The sequence below is a fragment of the Lithobates pipiens genome, unplaced genomic scaffold (genome assembly GCF_037356315.1).
Source record: "Lithobates pipiens isolate NorthernLeopardFrog02 unplaced genomic scaffold, aLitPip1_a1.2 Scaffold_3, whole genome shotgun sequence".
Lineage (NCBI taxonomy): Eukaryota > Metazoa > Chordata > Amphibia > Anura > Ranidae > Lithobates > Lithobates pipiens.
Genome location: NW_027507790.1, coordinates 135,622,822 through 135,639,816, shown reverse-complemented (window position 1 = coordinate 135,639,816; position 16,995 = coordinate 135,622,822). Strand labels below are relative to the sequence as shown.

Genomic DNA, 16,995 nt, shown 5'->3' with positions numbered 1-16,995 from the left:
TGCATCTCAACACATTTTCAGGTGCGGGCACTGCAGGGCTATCACCTGGGTAAAAAGAGCATGTGGTTTCCCTGCGGCCGCATTTTTGGAAAGGTACACCAATGGATCTGGTATTGTCTTTGGGGGTGAATCCCATGCTGTTTCTTTTGTGAATTTTTGACAATGTTTTTTTTTTTTTTTACATTCAGCTGTCAGTGGGGAAGCCTGCTGACAGCTGATGACTCATCAGTTGTTAAGGAATGTGGTGACCGGCTTCCAGGACTGCTCCTTAACAACCAGCTACATACAGTGAATGTAAACAAAATAAATAAACTCATAACGCAGGAAAAACACAGTAATTTTTTGTTTTTGTTTTGGAAGTGGGTCCATTAAAGTCACATGCAAAACACAACATTTTATGGGAAAAAAGTTCCTGACCCTTGCCAAAAATGCAGAGCGCAAAAATGCATTGATCTGAATGTGTTCCATAAAAAAAAATGTTAAAAAAATCCCTGCATTTCTGCAAAATGCATCATGAAGCACGTTAGTGTGAATCGAGCCTAAAAGCCAATCTGCACCTCTGTTTCTCAAGACTTCCTATTGCTCCTTTAACGAGATGCAGTAAGTAATACAGAGGCTTGGGAGAGTTGAAGAGGCAGAATCGATTTAGTCATTAACCACTTTCAGACCGGACCAATTTGCTGGTCAAAGACCAGACCACTTTTTGCGATTCGGCACTGCGTCGCTTTAACTGACAATTGCGCGGTCGTGCGACGTGGCTCCCAAACAAAATTGACGTCCTTTTTTTCCCACAAATAGAGCTTTCTTTTGGTGGTATTTGATCACCCCTGCGGTTTTTATTTTTTGCGCTATAAACAAAAATAGAGCGACAATTTTGAAAAAAACGCATTATTTTTTACTTTTTGTTATAATAAATATCCCCCAAAAATATATAAAAAAACATTTTTTTCCCTCAGTTTAGGCCGATACTTATTCTTCTACATATTTTTGATTAAAAAAATTGCAATAAGCGATTATTGATTGGTTTGCGCAAAAGTTATAGCGTTTACAAAATAGGGATAGTTTTATAGCATTTTTATTAATAATTTTTTATTATTTTTTTTTTTACTAGTAATGGCGGCGATCTGCGATTTTTATTGTGACTGCGACATTGTCGGGGACCCATCGGACATTTTTGACACATTTTTGGGACCATTGTCATTTATACAGTAATCACTGCTATATAAATGCAGTGATTCCTGTGTAAATGACACTGGCAGTGAAAGGGTTAACCAGTGGGTGGCAGTGTAGGGGTTAAGTGTTCCTAGGGGTGTGTTACTAACTGTGGGGGGGTTGGGCTTTCATTTAGTGTACACTGATCTCTGCTCCAATCACATGGAGCAGAGATCAGCGTCACTAGTTGCTAGGCAGAATGGAAAAATGTTGTTTACACAGCATTTCCTCCATTCGGCCGCTCCGTGAGACGATCGCGGGGATGCCCGCGGCGATCGAGTCCGCGGGTCCCGCGACCAGACTCATGGGGGTCCCGACCAGCGTGGGAGCGCGCCGCCAGTGACGCGCTCCCGATGGCAGGGCGGCATCGAATATTGGACGTACCTGTACGCCAATATGCCTGCCCGTGTCATTCTGTCGACGTACATCGTCGTGCGCTGGTCGGGAAGTGGTTAAAATTGAGTTTTTGCATATAGGCAGTTTAGCAAGACAAAAAAAGAAATAAGAACAATGTTTAGCACAGAAATGAATTCGACTTCTTCAGTCCAAAGCATCATAAAACAAGAGAGAACCAAGACCCAGGGGCTTCAATGGGCATAATTGCGAAATCTGTGCATAAAATGCCAAATTATGTTGATCTAGCAGTTAACCTGCTGACTAGGAAAACATTGCCACAAAAATCTATTAGCCACTTTCCTTGTGTAAACAAAGTGATGATCTATTTAGTCATTTTCTAAGAATGCTTTGGCTGCAAATGTAATCTTGGAATGTCATGGCATCACAGAGGGCAGAAAAGAAACACACTTTGTTAAACAAAACAAAAGAAAGGTTTGTATTCTGTCATTTGTTATGCTAGCAAAATAATCATTCAAATGCAGAATAACTAAATTAGCGGAACTACTAGGAGGAAATTTCACATTAAGTAAAAGTTTGTTGCTAGTTTAGTCACAAAATGGAACAATGAAACCATGGTGGGGTTGATTTACTAAAGGCAAATCCACTTTGCACTACAAGTGTAAGTGTAGTTGCTGTAGATCGCTGTATATCTGAGGGGTTGATCTGAAATTAGTGGAAGCTCTGCTGATTTTATCATCTAATCATGTGCAAGCAAAAATGCTGTCTTATTTTCCTTGCATGTGCCCCTCAGGTCTACGACGACTGCACCTCCAAGTGCAAATTGGATTTACCTTTAGTAAATAACCCCCACGTATTTAATGATGATCTTTAAAATATCCCTATCTGTTAAAAAATCAAAATAGAAAAATAAAAAATAAAAAAAAAATTCTGAAAATGATGAGGAACTCTGCTGGAAGACTGCGCACAATTCACGATGGAGTCTACCTGATCTATATTTAAATGCATTACCTTCCTCTGAGCTAAATTAAGGTAGAACTCTAAATATATAGCATACACCTCTGACACAGTTAGTCCTTTTTTTCAGTTTTACAGATTCTTGGGTCACCTGCCTGCTCACTGGGCTAATGATGAAGTTAATTTATTGCTCAGTAAGCAGTCAGAAGCTGAGAGGTGACAATAGAAGGTGGAAAGCCAAGCAAGGAAACCAGTTATCTACCGGTCTTGTATTTAATGGTTCACACAGTTGCATGAATAAATCTTGAACAAGGCAGCAACCGGCCAACTTTCAGAACATGTGTATAGCTCCCTGTCCGACAGAAGGCTCGCGACTGGCTTCTGTAAAATAGGCATGCTGGAAAACAATTACGCGAATACCATCCAATCAGATGGCTGACCGGTGTGCTCTGGCAGGGGGTGGTCCCCTGTTAGAACATAATAGCACAGCAGCTTGTGTTAGTACAGTGATCTGTCAGGTTCTTTTTTCATTCAGCACATTGGGTTGAACGAAAAGAAAAACGTATGGAATGAGTACCAAGCTTTAGGTGTCTGCTTACATGAAAAAAAGTGAAAACAGAATATTAATGACTTTTAGGTCATTTAGACTATATGTATTGGTTTGTGTCCATAAATAGTTGCAAAGAAGCATCTTTGTGCAGTTGTCAGACACCTGCTTAGTTAAAGCTAGAGTTCTGCAATCAGCAAGCAAAAAGAGTGAGCTTTGCTGATTGCAAAGCTGTAATGGCTCATACACACAATCAGAAAATCGAACAAAAAATACCGCTTTCAAAGCGGTATGTACGATAATCTGATCATTAGTACACAGGTTTAGAGAGCCGATCACGAAACAGTTCATCAGATATTATCCGATGTGACAAGCACAACATTTTTTTCTCGTACAATACCAGATCATGAGCTTTTGTTTAATCAGTACAGTTGCCATTCAAAAATACAATACAAATACAAAACACATTACATCACTTCCGAATTGTTATTCTGTCATATAAGAATTTTCTTAACGTTATTAAACTTTTAATTTTGGATCTGAGATTAGCATGAAAAAAAAAAAGGACAATAATTTGTCCAATAATCTCATTGTGTGCACCAGGTAGAAATCTGACTTAAGTGAGAGAACCACTGCTCCACGTAAGTCCACAAATCCAAGAAAATAGCCCCTCCAGGAATGGAGAAACCCAGGTGCAGGCACGGCATATACTTTTTGGTAGTGTGAAACGCGTTAGCTATTGTTGCTTTGCTGTGACCCAGATTTGTGTGATAATGCTTCACAAATAAAAGGCATTTGAATTTATCTTGGATGTGCGGCCGTCCAGAGTTCTTCAATTATTTGCAAGAAATCTGACTTAGCAGGGGGTGTGTCAGGCCAGGAGTACTTCTCAGCAACTTACCTCTGGGGAAAAGAAGTTTGTACTGGGACAGGAGCACAATTAATGCATTGCATACAGTAAGACATTTTAATTTTTTTATTTGTTTGGTGCACATTCAATGAATTGAACTACCTCAATACTGTGTAATTTCACCTCCTCCCTTTCCAGACCAATTTTCAGCTTTCAGCACTGTCCCTCTTTGAATGAGAATTACTAATTTTACACACCTTTTCACACAAATAGAGCTTTTTTTGGTGGTATTTAATCAGCAATTTTTTTTGTGCTACAAATGAAAAAGAAGAACAAAAATCTCGGGAAAAAATGTTTTTTTTCTTACTTTCTGTTAAAAAATTTTTTGCAAATAAGTAATTTTTCTTCATAAAATTTTGACCAAACATACTACTACATTTCTTTGGTAATAATTACCCAAATCAGCGCATATTATTTGGGCAATGTGAAAGTTATAGAGTCCACAAGCTATAGTGGCAATCATCGAAAATTGATTACACCTGATGTGCCGATGGCCTATCTCATTTCTTGAGGCCCTAACATGTCAAGACAGTACAACTATTCCCCAAACGACCCCTTTTTTGGAAAGTAGACAGTCCAAGGTATTTAGTAAGAATCATGACAAGATTTTTGAAGTTGTAATTTTTTCCCACAATTCTTTTGAAAATTAAGAATTTTTTTATTTTTTATAATTTCCACAAAAGACAAGTTATTTCTCACACATAGCATGTGCATACCTTCAACTACACCCCAAAACACATTCTGTTACCTGTCCTGAGTATGGCAAAACCACATGTGTGAGACTTTTTCACAGACTAACCGCATAGAGAAGCGCAAAACCCAAGTAGCACCTTCAGCCATTATCCACTTGCGGACGGACCACCCGCCATCATTATATAGCAGCTGTTTGAAGTGGAATACCATTGTTATAGCAGCAGATAGCTGCCATAACCCCGAATATCCTCTTCAACTGCGGACATTAATTTTTCAGATAAAAGTGGTCTCTATGGCGTAATCGCCACAAAATCACTTTTATCGTGGGTGGGAGAGGGTCCGCCGCACTCCGGTCGTCTCTGCCGCTTACTAGGCCCACTGATAGCAGCAGAGACAATAGTGTCCTTTCCCCTGTGAGGTGGATAACGAGTATTTTTTAAAAGGACCGTGTAAAAAAAAAAGTAAAAAAAAATAAAAAACAAATTCAAGTGTCCCATCCTACTGAGCTTCTTAACAGAAAAAAAGCGAACACATACGTAAGTCGACATTTTATTCTCTAGGGTGTCTGAATAAAATATATATAATGTTTGGGGATGCTAAGTAATTTCTAGCAAACAAAAAAAAAATATTTTAACTTGTAGACACCAAGTCTGAAAAATAGGCTCAGTCCTTAACTAGTTAAGACTTGATTCACATCTAAGCATGTTACTTTTGAGCAATTCTACAATGCTATTTGCTGTGCTTACTGCGTTTTTATAACCATGTTTTTACTGAGATTCGAACGCAATTTGGGTTTTGTGACTTGTGTGTTTTTTGTTTTTTTTACAGTCACTATATAGAGCTGGTTGCTAAGGAGCGGGTTGAGCATGCAGCCCGACAGGTCAGGAAAGGGAGGGAACGACAGAGCTCCCCCCATGAACCATACCAGACTGCATGCCCTCAAAATGGGCAACTTGCTTTTTCTTTTTACATTTCACTGCTTTTTGGGGTGAATGGATAGGGGTACAACGTACCCGATACCTATTCACAAGGGGGGCGGGATCTTTCAGATTACGAAAATCCCCCTGCCCGCAGACACTGACAACCACCGGTCAGGATTGTCTTTTAGAGGCCCATGTCCCCAACAAGGGGGCATGGTGCTTTGGGGGTGGGGGGGAGCAGAGAGAAAGACTGGAGCAGCATGCTGTGAGCCAAGGGACAGAGCGGCTGCGATGATACTGCCCCTGCAGTGCCTGTTGTGAGTGTCGCCACAACCAACAAAGAGTGAGAAGACATCTGTTTAGAGGAAGTGCTATTGCTGTGTCGCTGGGATTGGCGAGGCCCTTGCGGCCATTATCTGTGGCTGTTACTAATTGCAGTGATGGCATTTTGAAAAAAAAAAAAAGTTGGTTCAGTTCTCCGTTCAGTTCACCGCTGGTGCCAAGGGGCTGAGCCATGACCTGACTCCCTGCTAAAGGACACACACACCTCCCTCCATCATGCATGCTTGTGCGAAAGTTCGTCTCTACCCCTTCTCTGATCCATGCTGGGTCCAAGGCTCTGTACAGACCAATTTCTGCATCAGTTTTGACCCAGCCAGAGGTGTGAATTGGAAGGGGAAACACACTCCACAGTGGGACACAATATATATGCACCCAGCTAGTACTAAGGGTATTTCAGACCAGTGCAGTCAGCAGGTAGGGACACTGATACTGCTGCTAAATTCATTGGTGCTGATGCTGCCAGCACCAATGAATGACTCTAGTGCTGGCTGACTCTGGTGCTGTTAATGGAACAGTTTCATTATTGGTTATGCAAGAAATCATTCCTTGAAGCAGAAGTTGTTCTCATACACCATCTTGGGAATTGCTCTGTCTGAAGCTATGGGTCTGTTTTGTTTGATGGTTGCTTTCCTGATCCTATTCGCCATGTAAATGAGGCTGGGAATGGAAGGCTGGGAATTCGAGTGAACAGCTGTAAACATTATTTTACTGTGGCTCCCAAGAAATGTTGTGTTGTAAAGGAAAATGTACCATATTTCCAAAGTCCTTTAATTAAAAATGGTAAAACTAAAATAAAAAAAATAAATAAAAAAATAATAGGTTGGTTTTGTGTCGCAGTTTGGGCACTCGGGCTCAAAAAAGTTCCCCATCACTGCCCTAGAGAATAAAATGGTGGATTTTGCAAATTTTAATGTCATACGGTATTTGCGCAGCAGTTTTTTCGAACTCAAGTTTACACACTAAAGCATAAATTAATTTTAATTAAATTCGATGCACAAAGAAACAATATAATACCCAATTAATATTTATATATAATAGATAAAATATTAAATATTCTGTTGCACCAGGCAAATAGATACCAAGCATATCACGTGTGTGAAATGGCACCAAACTTCGGTATTTGCATATCTCTATGGGTGAAGCTTTAAAGCCCTTTATCAGTTACCTGTTTAGAGTTACACAGGAAATCTGGTGCTAGAATTATTGCTCTTCTGATGTTCTGTTCTTCTGTAGCTCTTTTAATGTTCACGGCAATACCTCAGGTATGGTGCTGTTTAACCATTACAATACAGGGCACATTCGCACCCTTCCTTCCCAGCCCAATTTTCAGCGTTCTCGCACTTTCAATGACAATTGCGTGGTCATGCTACACTGTACCCAAATAAAATTTTTATCATTTTGTTCGCACAAATAGAGCTTTATTTTGGTAGTATTTATTCACGACTCCGTTTTTTATTTTTTGCGATATAAGCGCAAACAAAACGGAAATTTGGAAAAAAAAACAATATTTTCTTTTTTCTATTTTAAAAGAAATTCAATAAAATCAAATTTTGTCATAAATTTAAGCCAAAATGTATTCTTCTACATGTCTTTGGTAAAAAAATTCCGTTAAGTGTATAATAATTGGTTTGTGTGATCACGGACATATGTACGCAAATGATCATGTACATATGTGTGCAGGTGATCACGTACAGTGCCTTGCGAAAGTATTTGGCCCCCTTGAACTTTTCAACCTTTTGCCACATTTCAGGCTTCAAACAAAGATATAAAAATTTTATTTTTTGTGAAGAATCACCAACAAGTGGGACACAATTGTGAAGTGGAACGAAATCTATTGGATAATTTAAACTTTTTTAGCAAATAAAAAACTGAAAAGTGGTGCGTGCAAAATTTTTTCGGCCCCTTTACTTTCAGTGCAGCAAACTCACTCCAGAAGTTCAGCGAGGATCTCTGAATGATCCAATGTTGTCCTAAATGACTGATGGTGATAAATAGAATCCACCTGTGTGTAATCAAGTCTCTGTATAAATGCACCTGCTCTGTGATAGTCTCAGGGTTCTGTTGAAAGTGCAGAGAGCATCATGAAGACCAAGGAACACACCAGGCAGGTCTGTAATACTGTTGTGGAGAAGTTTAAAGCCGGATTTGGATACAAAAAGATTTCCCAAGCTTTAAACATCCCAAGGAGCACTGTGCAAGCGATCATTTTGAAATGGAAGGAGTATCAGACCACTGCAAATCTACCAAGACCTGGCCGTCCCTCTAAACTTTCAGCTTAGACAAGGAGAAGACTGATCAGAGATGCAGCCAAGAGGCCCATGATCACTCTGGATTAACTGCAGAGAACTACAGCTGAGGTGGGAGAGTCTGTCCATAGGACAACAATCAGTCGTACACTGCACAAATCTGGCCTTTATGGAAGAGTGGCAAGAAGAAAGCAATTTCTCAAAGATATCCATAAAAAGTCTCGTCTAAAGTTTGCCACAAGCCACCTGGGAGACACACCAAATGTGGAAGAAGGTGCTCTGGTCAGATGAAACCAAAATCCAACTTTTTGCCCACAATGCAAAACGATATGTTTGGCGTAAAAACAACACAGCTCATCACCCTCAACACACCATCCCCACTGTCAAACATGGTGGTGGAAGCATCATGGTTTGGGCCTGTTTTTCTTCAGCAGGGACAGGGAAGATGGTTAAAATTGAGGGGAAGATGGATGCAGCCAAATACAGGACCATTCTGGATGAAAACCTGTTGGAGTCTGCAAAAGACCTGAAACTGGGACGGAGATTTATCTTCCAACAAGACAATGATCCCAAACATACAGCAAAATCTACAAAGGAATGGTTCAAAAATAAACGTATCCAGGTGTTAGAATGGCCAAGTCAAAGTCCAGACCTGAATCCAATCGAGAATCTGTGGAAAGAGCTGAAAACTGCTGTTCACAAACGCTCTCCAACCAACCTCACTGAGCTCGAGCTGTTTTGCAAGGAAGAATGGGCAAGAATTTCAGTCTCTCGATGTGCAAAAATGATAGAGACATACCCCAAGCGACTTGCAGCTGTAATCGCAGCAAAAGGTGGCTCTACAAAGTATTAACGCAAGGGGGAATAATTTTGAACGCCCCACTTTTCATTTTTTTATTAGTTAAAAAAGTTTCAAAAATCCAATAGATTTCGTTCCACTTCACAATTGTGTCCCACTTGTTGGTGATTCTTCACAAAAAATAAAAATGTTATATCTTTATGTTTGAAGCCTGAAATGTGGCAAAAGGTTGAAAAGTTCAAGGGGGCCGAATACTTTCGCAAGGCACTGTACATGTGTGCGCAGATAATCATTGGAACATGTGATTTTAGTGGGACATATGTGGGGAACATGTGTTTTTTTATTTGGGGACATGTCTTTTTATTATTTGGGGACATGTGTGGTGACATGTGTGTTTACACTGTGTGGTGATGTGTGTTTACACTAGACTGGTGATCAGTTAGTAAAAAGCTGTAAAAACAGCTCATACTCACTGATCACCAGCCGGCTGCAGCGATCTGCTCTCCTCTCCTCAGCGACGACTTCCGTGTGAGGAGAGGAGAGCTGATTGCCTAGCAACCGGCTGTTTGTTTACATCACATGACGGCCGTGATTGGACACAGCCGTCATGTGATCAGGAGGGCCAATGACAGAGCCCTCCTGCCGATCCGAGATGCGCCGTGTCCGGGTGACACAAGCACATCGGGATCGCGCCCGCGCGATCCCGTTCCTTCTGAAGGACGTTCCTGAACGTCCTCTCAGAAGTAGAGAGCTCCCACCTGGCTGTATATGTACATTGGCCAGGTGGGAAGTGGTTAAGTATGTGTATGGGACCAGCATGTGCATTTACCTTTGCGTGCAAGCACAAGGGGAGGGGGGTGGGGACAATTTAAACTTTGTATTTATTGGTGGGACACTGGTACACTGACAGATCATTGTTTGAGTTCGGCTCTGATGCAGGCCCCTTCCTCAGCTCTCGGGATGAACATTTTAAGCAGCCACCAGTTCTCACGTTCCCATGATCTAGACATATTTGACATGTAAGTACTTTGTGGGATTAGTTTATTTCTCCCCTCCTTTATATATATAGTCTCCCTCTGGTTTGGGGTGTAAGTGTGGACCATATCATTTATTTATGCTTTTTTACATATATTGGTGCACTCATCCCTGATGATGTGGTAGGAAACCACAAAAGTTGTCGGGCCAATTTTGATACACCATTTTCTTTTTAGATGGTTTTATTTCATCCACTCCCAAGATACCCCACCTTGCTGTTTTTTAAGCGATTATTTACTATGGACAATTATCTGATACCTCACTGTGTCATCTCTAATTTTCTATGATTGTTTTTTATGAATATCTAGTCAATAATATGTGATTATTATGCCTATTTACTATGTATGTACTCATATTGCTATGTCATTTTTTTTAAATGATTAAAACATGTCTTGTTACATTGACTCATCTTTTATCCATGCTAGATCTACCTCATTTAAAGTCCCAAAACCTCTGTTTCTTGCGTATAGATAGGGATGGATCTGTGTGATCCCACACACCTCATTTAAAGTCCCAAATCCCCCCAACCCCTCCTTTTGGTACACTGACAGATGTTGATCGGCCAGAGGTGAACACTGACAGATGTTGATGTCACAATGGTACACTATTGCAGATGTGTTGTGCACTGGTACAAATGAAGAATGACAGCTGTTTTGTGCGCTGGTACAGATGTTTTATGGGGACAATGACATGCATGGGGTCAGGTGTGACAGTGGTGCTTGGTGTACTTTTTTGGGGGATCAGTGACAGCTCTCTGTAAAATCTACCTTACACAGAGAGCTGTCACGAAGGCTGCAGATCCCCCCCCCCCCCTCCAACACTGAGCTCTCACTATATTTATATATATATATATATATATATATATATATATATATATATATATATATATATATATATATAGTAACAGTGTGTTTACACATATATGGTGTCACTGCAATTGACAGGAGCAGGATAATTTTAGGTTGTTTGAAGGTAGGTTATGGTAATAGCATGAAATATACAGCTACATTTAAAAATAAATATTATTTGCTTGTGTGCACCAGTTTTCCTTTGATAATAATAATTCTAATAATTCAAAAAATAAACAATCAGGAGATATACACTACCATTTAACCACCAAATGAAAACCCAATTTGTCTGAAGAAGTAAGTCATAATTTGTCTGGATACACCAAGTAGCTGTAATGATATGCAGTTGTACCAACACATGTCAAAGTTACAAAACTGTGTTCAAGCATTAAAATGTACCTTTCATCAGTACATGTCTGGACTAAAACTATACATAAAATGGCTCCCACCCACCTTCTAACTCCAATACGAACTACAAGTTGCATATACTTACCTATTCTCAAAACGCTCAAATCTGTTTAAGAGATCTCCCCAGCAGCTGGCTTCAGGGGAGAGAACACCTATAACAAAGGGAATGCCTGTGCAGTGATGTCACCTGTATAGGCTTACTACCGGGCATCCATTGTCACCTGTCTCTGCTCTCCCCTGAAGCTGGCCACTAGAAGCAAATCACATGACTGGACCGCAGCACCCTGAGAATATACAAGTATGCATTTTCCTTCTATGGAGTAGTTAGTATAGGTGTTATAAGGAGAGTGGAGCAGTTTTAAGGTTAGTTCTAGCCCAACGTTCTACTTTAAGCACACGTGCATGTGGCAGAGCCAGATTCTCAGTGCTGCACTTGCCTCTCCCAGTTTAAGTTCTGCTTTAAAAGGGATAACAGAGTTTAGATATGAAGTCAAACTCAGCTACAATGCTAAATGTATGCACAAATATATTTAAATACCATCTCTGGGGAACATGTAATCTCCCAGCTCCTTACTGCTCCCATCATTCCCATGTTTCTTTCTGCAAGAGTCCCAAAATCACAATCTAAAGCAGTTTTTACTTCCCCAAGTCCACCATCACGGGCAGCATGTTTTAGAAGAGTGACAATCAGTGATCAACTGCTGCAATTTGAGCCCACCACTGCCACTCTTTGTGACATCAATACATGTGGCTGGAGTCCTCAGGACAAGTTAGGTCTCTAACAATAAGAAACCCTCTTTCTGCAGTCAAATAGAAGGAAGACTTTTTTTTTTGTATGCAATTCGAGGATTACCAGGAGGATAAAACTCTATTGGGAAGGGGTTGCCCAGATTTCAAGTTCTATCAATGTAAAGGAACACACAGCTACATTCATTAGTGGGATTTTTTTCCACATCTGTTCAGAATTTAGTTTTAGGTATAAAATGATGACAAGTCACAGGTAAAGCATGATGAAATGATAGTTGTTTTTGCTTGCAACCACTGGAGCAGTGGAATTCAAACTTTCAAATAAAGCTTTCTTCATCAAGTGCTAACATTAACAAATAGCTGTCTAGCAAGGAAAAAACACTATTGCTGGAAATAAATTAATCTATTTTTCTACTGGTACATCAAAGTACCTGACATTTGGCTCTCTTACTGATCACATACTACAACACAGATAATGGTGTTTCTCTGCCAGTGGAAATAATTTTTTGTCACATATTTCAAAAGTAAAAAAGAAAAAAAAATGGGTTACAGATTTCCCTTTCACATAAAACTGTTAAATAGATGATTTCAACAATCCAACACAAATTTCATAATAAATAAATTCTGTAAACTTATGCATATTCCGCATTCTAAAAAATAAGTTCAGTGTATGCACTGAATTTTTAGATCATGTAGAAAACACCCCTACAATATTTATAAAAATAGATGGATGGTAACACATAATATCCACATATAACATTATCCCAGAAGAAACCGCTGGACTTTGGGCCCATTTCCCTCACACAACACACACAGCCAGACAAAAATAATTTCCCAAATATCTAAACACTCCAGTTAGCTTATGAAACAGTCTGGGGGTTTTAGTGTTTATTTTGGGAATTAAGAATTCGGATAGGGATTGGGGGTACATGGGATGCCCAGAACTGAAGAAAGCTTGTAAACACAAAGCAAACCATTAAGGAACTGCTAGTCTCTGGCTGATGAAGTTCAACTGAACTATGCTGCACACCAGTGGGAGTAATGGTGCAGCTGAAACAAAAATAAAAATGCAATGCTAAAAATGAAAGCACCTGGCTGTATTGCATGGCACATGGCTGTTCTAGACCCAAAGTAGAAATGTTGGGGTGCTCCTGGCTGTCTTGTACGATACTAAAGCTTTCCCTTTATCCCAGACACATGTGGAATTGCACTACACTGTCCTCTCTTCCTTTGGCTCTGATTGCTGATGTGTACTCACTTAATCCCTTTAGGTAGCTCCTAGAATCCAGAAAGCTGCTGCACTGGCCTATCCGATCAACATGCTGCTTCTGGCTTGACTTGAAGTCTGCAGCTGAGCCTAGCTGAGACAATGGCAGGCTTCAGAATATTTATGGGCTGCTTCCCACCTTCTAGGCCAGTCTTTACCTACACTAGCCAATGAAGGAGTGCTACACACATAATACCCAAATGTATATGAACCACTGCAGTTATACTATGATTACATCATGAATCATAATGAATTAAATGAGTCTGCACAGCTCAGCATGCATTCCCAGTGCACCTTGGCTGTGCCGACATGACTGACTCCCATGCACAAGTGTAGGTTCATGTCCCCTGCCATCCAATCAACGAGAATATGTCAGCGGCCAGTGATGTAACCAACACATCAATGGAAGGTGCTGATGTGTATCTCAGGTGTTTTAGTTCAACTTTAAGTGACATCACATACATCATGTTTAGATCATAGTTTATTCTTTTGATCTGAAGATAAATGAAACAGAGTAGATATTAATGTGACAATTTTACTTTGCATTTGTTTGTATGAAATTTGAACAGTGAGGAGGATTTATCAAAACTGGAGCAGCTGTGCATGGCAAACCAATAGCCTTGATCGTTTATTTTCAAACCTTAACTTACAAGCTAAAGACAGAAGCCGATTGGCTGCCATGCTTCAGAATATTTATGGAGCCGCAGCTGCTCCAAATTCTATATTCTGTCAGTTTTAATCATAATAAAAGGTCATCTTATAATGAAGTAGCTGCTCTTAACTACAGTATTAGCTTCTCTCCAATGGAGCTTGCCTCATAGGCCAGGTCTAGCTCTGGGAGATTCCAGGTTAAAGGATTAGTTCACCTTTTGGAACTGTCAGGGCTGGGCTCAGCCCTTCCTTCTCAAAGCTGGTCACTCAGCTGTCGGCTACTTGCCATCTCCTTTCTCTCCACAGGTACCCACCTATTGATGATATCCTGCTTGTCAGTCCTGCCTACTTAAGCCGTCCAGCCCAGATGAACTTTGCCCTCGCCTTGGTCACATCTCTAGAGATGCTCTCCTGTGTTCCTGTTAAAGATTTGATTGGCTGACATTGCTTCTGGCTCCACATCCTGCTTGCTGTCCTCCTACGCTCATCTCTGGCTCCCTGACATTTTGGCTTGTCTGACTATCCGTTCCGGTTCCTGAACTCTGGCTATGTTTTGACTAAGTTTACCTATGTATTATTCTTAAACAAGTATGATTTAACTGTACTTCTGTCTTGGTGTCAGGGTTGGCTTAGCCCTTCCTTCTCTAGGCTGGCCGCTCAGCTGTCGGCTAATTGCAAGCTCTCTTCTGTCTCCACAGTTACCAGCTGTTCCCGATGATGCTCGCCTGACCTGCCTACTTAAAGCCTTCCAGCTCACTTCACCTCTGCCGCGTTGGTCACATCACAAGGAACCATCTCCTGCGGTTTGTTTCAAGACTGGCTTGCTGACATCCCTCCTGGCTCCTCATCCTGCTTGGAGTTGCTCTACTTGGATCCCTGACTTCAGGCCTGGCTGATTACCCGATCTGGTTATTGAACTTTGGACTGGCTGGACTCTGGCTATGCTTGACTACACTTTTTCTACTTACCTTTTTATTTTTATTAATAAACAAGTGTGATTTAATTGTACTTCTGTCTCAGTCTGATTCATGGTTTCTGACACTTGGTCTGATTCATGGTTTCTGAATGGAACATGTTACATGTTCCAGTGGTATTGTGTTCCAACAGCAGTATAAGTGATTCTCATAAGTATTTTAAAAAATCTTAGAGGATGTGTTACATCATAGTAGGTTTACCACTGTACCTAAAGAAATGGGTATTTATTTATTTTTTCAAATATTTCCAACAGAATTGTGATAGTGAGATGTCGGAATAAATTGACAATCCTTTTGGAGTTAGTCAAGCACTAACTGGATTATGGTTAATGACAGATTGAAATGCATACTAAATAGTTTGGACTGACACCCGTCTAAGCCTCTCAGCGAGCCGCTGAAAGCCTGAGATGACTTCTCCCCACCTCTCCACAGCTCAGCACTCCAATGAGCGAGGAGGGAGAAGAGCAAAGAGCTGGTGTTCAGAGTTCCTCTGCTCTGAAAACAGAGTGATCAGCGGTGTTCGTTCACTCGGTTCTCAGTGTAGAGGCTCCAGGGGATTAATGATGCCCCCACCTAGGTAAGTATAAATGGGGGAAAAAAACCTCTTTACTTCTCTTTTAAGGCTAACAGCCTTCTTAGAGAGTGATTTCAGCAGCACATATCTCTTTTTTTTTGGGCTTAGTAGAGAACTATAATAGGAAGTGGATATTTGGTAGGAGTTAATGTTGCAAAGGATAAGATTCAAATTCCTCATATGGGGCTTTCCACATTGACCTTTGATGTTTAAGAACAATCAGTGAGGAAAAGAATGTTGAGAGTTATGATTGAATGAATGATTTACAAGTAAAAAAAATAAAGGAAACATGTTTTTAAACCAGATTTGTTTCTGTTTGCCACAGGTCATGTCTGTCTTTATGCTCCAGTGGGGATTCAGAAGCCTGCATTCTCCCCACCATGCCTGACCCACACATTTCCAACTGACTTTTTTTTTCTTTTATCCTGCTACCCAATCTGCATCAACCCCACACTATCCACTGTGCCTGCATGCTTTCCCCCCAGATCCCTGTACGCAAAACCAAGATTGCACCCTCTCCCACTATGACCATAGGGCTTGACCCTCCCTTCCCCACCATACCTGCACCCCCTTCCTCAACACATTGCCTGCCCACTCAACTGCGTCTGCTCACACCCCTGTTCTCATCACCTGTACACACCCTCATCTTTCCCAATACTACTCCAACCCACTTTCAACACTGTCCCTGCAACCTTTTCTCACCTTCAAGAATGGGCACCCCTCTGCACTCACCATGGCATCTGAATCCCGTTTTACACCTTGCACCTATAACAGTGCCTGAGAATGCCACCACCATGGTCTCTATTTTGACGCAGCACATGCATAGAAATGCTATAGTGATGGCAGAAAAAAGGCCAAGTGGTCCGAGTATAGATCTATGTTTGAATTGACATACTGTTGATTAGAGGTCGACCGATATGGGTTTTTCTCTGGCCGATGCCGATATTTAGAAATCATGGCGGCCGATAGCCGATATATGATGCCAATTTTTTTGGGCAGATATGTTAGGCCGATTTTATTTTATTTATTTATTTTTTTCCTTTTTTATTATTTTTTTTTCAATCCCCCTTGATCTAACACACCTTTCCCACTGGGGCGTTTTTCAGGCGCTTTTGGGCTAAAAATAGCGCCTGTAAAGTGCCTGCAAAATGGCTTCCCTGCAGTCTGTGTGAAAGACAGAGTGCTTTCACACTGAGGCGATGCGCTGGCAGGATCTTAAAAAAAAAGTCCTGCAAGCAGCACGTTTGGAGTGGTGTATACCGCTCCTCCACCACTCCTGCCCATTGATATGAATGGGCACCACTGCCGAAGCGCATGCAATACGATTTGGCAGCAGTGCTTCATGGGCGCATTTAACCTCTTCCTTGGCCGCTAGCTGGGTTATATGTGCCCCACTAGCAGCCAAATAGCACCTCTAAAATGATGGTAAAGAGCCGCTAAAACTTTTTAAAAGCGTTTTACCATCAACGCCTGCCCGCTCCAGTGTGAAAGCAGCCTTCATAAGTGATACA

The 16,995-nt window shown here is 40.9% G+C and overlaps 1 protein-coding gene and 1 pseudogene across 1 annotated transcript in view; one reads left to right on the top strand and one right to left on the bottom strand.

Moving 5' to 3' along the window:
• The window catches only part of FBXL17 (F-box and leucine rich repeat protein 17), a 991,300-nt gene that overhangs the window by 484,231 nt on the left and 490,074 nt on the right, over nucleotides 1-16,995 (bottom strand). The window lies entirely within an intron of this gene.
• On the top strand, nucleotides 6,156-6,593 carry LOC143940055 (ATP synthase F(0) complex subunit C3, mitochondrial pseudogene; annotated as a pseudogene).